This window comes from Ictidomys tridecemlineatus, chromosome 12 (assembly GCF_052094955.1).
Source record: "Ictidomys tridecemlineatus isolate mIctTri1 chromosome 12, mIctTri1.hap1, whole genome shotgun sequence".
In the NCBI taxonomy this organism is placed as follows: Eukaryota; Metazoa; Chordata; class Mammalia; order Rodentia; family Sciuridae; genus Ictidomys; species Ictidomys tridecemlineatus.
The window spans coordinates 28,214,135-28,221,525 of NC_135488.1; positions in this window are offsets into that span (position 1 = coordinate 28,214,135).

The window sequence follows — 7,391 nt, forward strand, 5'->3', positions numbered from 1 at the left end:
TACAAAGTTAACAATTGGCATTAGATATCCTTTCAAAAAGAGACAGATATTGCAAGACATACCTGTAATCCCAAGACTGAGGGCTGAGGCAGGAGGATTATAAATTGGAGGCCAGCCTAATACACTTAGAAAAACTGTATGCCATTATAAAAAATAATCAAAATGATTAGGGATGTAATTCATTGGTATATGACCACAACGTGCCCTCTGTTTCTAAAAATGCAAAACAGAGAGAGTGAGAGAAAGCTAGAAATTAAGGGAGAGAGAGAGAGAGAGAGAGAGAGAGAGAGAGAGAGAGAGAGAGAGAGAGACAAAGACAGAAATGGAGAGAGACAAAAGGAGAGAGAGAAAGAGAGAGAGAGAGATAGGCAACCAAGATTAAAAATATATGTTTGTACATGGGTTTTGGAGAGAGAGAGAGAGAGAGAGAGAGAAAGAACACCATGATTAAAAACATACATTTGTATATGGGTTGTGGCAAAACAGTGAAACACCTGCTATGCTTGTGAAAGATCTTGGGTTTGATCTCCATCAGTGCATGCACACACACACAAAAAAAATAAAATAAATAAATAAATATTTATTAACATAAGAATATTAAAAACTAGACAACTTTACAATAGTGGTTGATGTATAGACATAGTTTTCTTATATACTTACTAAAAATTATAAAGTAAAAATGAAAATTAAAAAAGCCACAGTATATTCACATAAATGTAAGGGATCTCATAATGAAAACTCAGTTTCTTTTTGAAAAATAATCAGTTACATTTTTATTTTTCTATTTTACTGGCTAGAATTTTGACTGCTTTATACATTCCATAAATTATTTATCTTTTAATTCCTGCAAAGAACATGTGAACATAAAATTAACTTTATAAATATTTCCAGGATGTAATTCTTTATCATTTAGCATATTCACATGTATACCATTCTAAAATTTAGTTTCAGAAACTATTTTAGATGAAAAGAAATTAGTGCCCACTAGCAGATTTTTCTTTTCTTTTTTTTTTCTTTTTTCTTTTTCAGAAAGCTCTTGGCAATGACTAATATGTGTTTTTGATTCTTGAATTTACTTGCTCAGAAAATTACATATAATATTAATTGTTAAACTCATTACAGTTTTTCTGCTTACTTTCAATTAGCTTAAGGTTTCCATGTACACATTTATTGTAACATTTAGTGCTCTCGTGAAACATACTTGCTCAATATTGCTGGGATAATAGCTCAGAGGTAGAGTGCTTTTCTAGCCTGTGTGAGGCCCAGAGTTCAATTCCTAGTAACAGAAAGATAATATTGCTGAGTAATATTCTACTGTAAGGATTTACATGTTTCCATTTATCTATTTACCTTGCATTGATTTTACATTTTGGTTCTTATGAATAGTCCAGCAATAAATATTCCTATATGAATGACAGTCTTAACACATTTCTAATTACTTTTGGTATATTTCAGAGGTAAATGCTTGTTCATCTAGCAATTCTTTATTGTACCAAAACACCACCAAGGTAATTTTACTTTTATATCAAAGAGGAATGAGATTTTCAATTTTCTGCATAATGACCTATTTTTCTTTTCCATATTGATCCATTTTAGGCTATTTTTTGCAAATGTTAATTTTTTTTTTTTTTACGTAATGTAAAATAGTTGTATTTGGATAGGCAAAAGGAACAACAGAACGCTGTGGAAAATAAACACACAGTGGTTTATTCAACAGTCTCACAAAAACAAATTAGAACTGTGTCAGAAATTTGTACATGTCAAGTGCTATGAAGTAATCTAGATCTTAGGACTTATTATTGATTTAACAGCTTAAAAATTTTGAGGGTCTCTGGGATGTATAACATCTTTCAATGGTTGAGTCTCTTATTGTGGGGTAATTATGAAGGGTGAATTTTGGCATTGGAGTGTGAGATCCTAAAAATTATATATATGTATGTGTGTGTGTATGTGTGTGTGTGTATATATATATATATATATAGGCTGTGGGCTCTATAAGCTTCTTAATAAGGAGGATTGACTGCCATCTAGCCAATGTGAAAAACTGGAACAAATACTTCTTTGAAAACAAAAAGGAAAACTTCATAATTATGTCTTCACTTTCATGTTGAGGTGATTTTTTGTACAGAAATTGTTTCAAGTCCTATTTATTATTTCTTATTTTTACTTTGGAAGCATAACTAAGACTTCACAGTTAAATCTGATTTAGAAATATGTAATTGTTATTTTCTTAAGTTTTATAATGTTAACTCATATTCTTGTGTAAGATACATATCATATTAAATATTGTACATAATGTCATCTATAAATCAAATAACATAACTTGAAACATAAATATGCATTTATATCAATCTTGCTTAAGGCATAGACTACTTATTCTCCACTTAATATTTCTAACAAAATTTTCAAAATTAAATTGACTAGAAGTGTGAAGTTTACTTATAGGCTTTCAGTTTTTTTTTTCATTGTTGTATTGTCCGATCTTGTTCATATATGTACTACCTGAATATTCAAATAATTATGATGCTTAAGGTGATAGGATATATCAATGTCAATAAGATATATTATGTAACAATAGATAATTTTTACTTAATTTTATGAGACATAAAAAAGAACAACTAGTGAGAAAAATTGAAGCATAATACTTCAAAAAAATTTTTTTTGTTGTTTTGTACCTGGGGTTGAACCCAGGGGCACTGCACCACTGATCCACATTCCTATACCTTTTTATTTATTTTTTGATTTTATTTTTTTTAAAGAGAGTTTAGTTCTTGGTGGACACAACATTTTCTTGGTATGTGGTACTGAGGATCGAACCCGGGCTGCATGCATGCCAGGCTAGCGCGCCACCGCCTGAGCCACATCCCCAGCCCTACCTTTTTATTTTTTTTTAAGAGACAGAATTTCTCAAAGTTGTTTAGAGCCTCACTAGGTTCCTGATACTATCTTTGAACTTATTGTTTTTCTATCTCAGCCTCTTGAGCAACTGGAATATTAGGTTTGTGCTACCATTCTTGGTTAGTTTAAGTATTTCACAGTGATGCAATATTTTTCACCTGTATTATTGGAAATTATTCTCACTTATTAACAGAAGTGTTAGTAATCAAAAAACTTTAGGATAAATGTGGCCTCTTTAGTTAATAGCTGACACTGAATTTTCATCTCTATACCAGGATCCACTCTTGTGACAGGGGTGGCTTCACTTACATCATGAGTGTTGTAGAATTGATTTTTATTTAAATTATTATTTGTTTTCCATTAATTTGTATTCATATTTTTTAACTAAAACTAATATTTGCATTTCTTTTCATTAAATATTTAGAATTATTCTTGCAATTAAATTTAAGATGTTATCCTATCAATGCATATATATCATAATCATGGAATTTACTTCCAATTTATGTCATTTAAAAATCATTTTGTATTGATACAAGTTCCATGTAGCTTCATGTTCTTATACAAAAAGACCCAGATAATAATCTCATCAGAGAGTTCTAGTGCATTCTTTGGTATCTTATTTAGAAGCACTGGGTTCTGCTACACTCTCTTTTATGGGTTTTCAAATTTTTATTTTTAGCACTTTTGGGAAACAGATGAAGTATTCTTTCTAGAATTTCTAAAGAAAATTTTATCACCATTCCTGTGGAATGCATTGTAGTATTTTCATGAAAATGTATTAGTGATTATTGATTTTCTAAATTGAGACTTCAGCCATTACTCAAAAATTATTCCAAGTCCTTTTTAGAAGCTTCAGAAGAACACTCTTGAGTATATTATTTCCATCAGTAATATACATAATATGGACAAAGATCCTGTTTTTCTGGTATGTCTTTATTCAAAACCTCAAAGAGTAAGAGAATTTGAATGTGGTATGTGGTCTAGTGAAAATTTGGGGGATTTAGAGTCACATGCATAGTTGATTCTGAATTCTATCTAGTCTGCTTAATAGCTGTGGATACTTGAACACATTTATTTTCTTCAAATCATTATATAAGCTTCATGTATAAAATAGGGTAGTATGCTATAGAGTGCATGATATAAGCAATTATTTCTTCTTTTCTGTACTTATAAACTAGGTATTGTGTTTTTTATCTTGACCTGTTAAAATGCAGAATCTGTTTTCAAGTCCAAGATCTAATATTTCTTTCTTTTCTTTTCTTTCCTCCCTATCTCCTTCCTTCTTTCTTTTCTTTCTTTCCTTCTTTCTTTTCTCCTTCCTTCCTTTCTTCCTTCTTTTCTTCCTTCCTTCCTTCCTTCCCTTCTTCCTTCCTTTTTCTTTCTTTTGTTTTTTGTGGGGGTATGGAGTACTAGGGATTGACCTCAGCAGCACTAGGCTACGGAGCCACATCCCCAGCCCTATTTTGTATTTTATTTTAGACAGGGTCTTACTGAGGTTCTTAGTTCCTTGACATTTCTGAGGCACAGTTTAAACTTTTTTTTAACAATCCTCCTGCCTCAGTCTCCTAAGCCACTTGGATTTTGGTCATGCACCACTGTGCCTGGCTTTTTTTTTTTTAATTTATTGTGGCTCATAGAAACCAATAAAGATGAAAGTGAATAGTATGGTACCTACAATCAAAAGGTCTTTATTTCTTTTGATTTTGCTTTTCAAATCCTGTTGTGTACAAAATAACAAGCCCACATTAGAGGAGGAATTATCAAAGCAGAGAATTAAGGTGCTTCTGGTGAGGATGATAGCTTACCCTCTGAAGTTAAGCAGTCATCAGCTAACTGTTTCTACCATGAAAAATCAGATAAGGCCAGCATGAATTAATTGAAGACCAATTATCATCTAATAATCTCTAGGCTGACTCATCTATCAATTATAATTGGAAACCAGGATTCTGTCATACTTTGAGAAAATTCTGTGGAAAACAGCAGTTGCCTTATTGGTACTGTTTTTCTTTTTCCCTAATTTAAGTCCAGACCATTATTGAGGTGCTATTAGCTTATGCAGGCATGTATACATCACATTGATGCTAAAACTCTCATAGTACTTCATATCAAATGAGGAAACATTATCACATCCTAGGCATTAGGTGAAAGGCTAAATTGCAAAATAAGATGTTTGTCTTTAATATATTTAAGTTTTAGAGTCAAGGCTGTGAATAGATATACCAAAATGAGACATCCAACTCTTGGAACTCTCTATTCTCTTTTATGCTGCCTGACATCTGAAATGGCAATAAGTTTGTGTTCAGCATCAAATTGAAATAACATCATTCTCTTTTGGACCCTGTCTGTTTTGTCTTCCTTCTCTTTTTTAGGGTAGTGCCACTTTTGCTATTTGGTTTTGTGGAAAAGTATTGATTAAAAAGTGTATTCTCCCACCTCTTGCATAGAATGAAGGGGCTCAGGCTCTTTGATTCGCCAAGGCCAGAGTAGCCATATTCTCAAAACTGAATGTAACCACTATGAATTAAGATGTTCTAGAGCCTTAAAATAGAGGGAGTTGTGAGAATTTAGTTCTAAATACATATATCTTCTTTATTAGTAATTATATATTTGTCACATAATAATACTACTCTTGATATATTCAATTTTGTGTTTAAAATAATTTTCAACTATGTCGTTTTTAATTGTATATATTAAAATACTTAAAAACTACACCTGTGCCTAACACTATTTGTATTGGACATTAGGGGGTTACTTCCCAGTTGAGAGCTCTAACTGCCTTTTTAGAAAATAGATCAGAAAAGTTAAATACAAAAAAGTTATTGCCCATTATATGGTTTCCAATAATTTACAATAAGTATGCATATAATTCATACATTGATATTATCCTATATAAAAGGTTTAATTTAAATATACTACTGCATGGCTAGACTCCATCACTTTTGGAAAAAACTTGCCTTTTAAAGAAGCTGTTATCTGTACACAATTCTAATCACCTTAAAAGAAAAGTGAAGTAAATGTACCCAAGAACCTGCCTATCTTGACATCTTCTGACCTCATTCATTCCTGGAGGTGGTGTCATCTCCTGTCATTTGGATAGTAGGCTCAGTGGATTCAGACTAAGGGGCAGCAGTTTATATTCAGTTGCTCTTGGGTTATAATTGTTCAATCCAACATATGATAAGTACAAAAGGTATGCCTTACACTATCTACTTGAGTTTTAATTTCTGGAGCTTGTCATTCTTTCAGATTCATTTCTAGACTTCCTTCTCAATGCTCAGGAAAACCAGATTGTGCTTCTACCCAGATAATAAAAATAATCTATAGAGAGAATGCAATCACCCTGAAAGCCAGGCAATAATGACTGTGCACGGTTTTGAGACTGTATCTGTATACTAGAAAGGGAGACTCTTTTTGAAAGACATTTCAAACAGCAATTACTATGGCTGGAAGTGGTTTTAGTAGATGGGAATTGTCCAGCAGACTTCATGCAAAAATGAATCATCATATAGAGAAGTTCATTCTTAGTCTCCTTTGGCCAATTCAGTGGGAAAAACATCAGCAGCTCAAATTCTGAACATTCTGTCCTATCCAATCATGGTATCTTCAGCCATGAATTGGAGCATATGTGAACAGCTTTGTTCTGGATGCATGGGATCTCTTCAGATTTTGTGGTACTTATTGGTATGATCATCAAGAGAGAATCCCAAATCCAGATGTATTTTTTTTCTCTGCATAAAAGTTTTGCTGGTATATAGGTAACTGACTGAGTTGCTTTTTTCTCCTGTGCTTTCTATATGTCTGATAAGCAGGACCTCAAATTCAGAACTCTGGACTTTTTCTTCCATTGAATGGAAGATGTTAAGAGATTACATCAGTCAGTGAAGAAAAAATTTCCTGCTGGGAAAAGTTGGCTGTCATAAAATTTTTAGACAGACAAGCTGGAGACTGGAGCTCTTTGTGTGCTGAACACCCATAAATGCATAAACCGAATTATTTGTGATTTAACTTCTCTGTCCCGATCTCAGGGTTTTAAGCCCATGGATGCCCCTGCATGAACATAGATAAGTATCATTTTTTCTGTATTCTTAGTTCTATGAATGTGACAATCTGTTTTGCTATAAAGGTAACATTTAACTTTGGAAACAAACAACCATACCTATGTCTGTTAATATTATTATTTTATTATTTTAGATAATAAAAGAAAGGTGTACCATATTACTCAGGCACATTGACAGTCGTATGTCAAGTTTATTTTGAGTAAGCATCTCAGTAAGATGCTTAAGCTAATTTTGATTTTGAAATTTTTCTTCATTTTCCTTCTAAATAGCTGGTTTTACAGTCACCACCACTAGATACACTATATAAATTTCTTTCTTATAAAAACTTTGCATATTTTATATTTTTCTTTTATATTAAATTATTATTATTATTTTTACCTGTGAATGCTTTATTAAGTCATACCAAGAAATGATACAATGGCATTTTTTTTATTT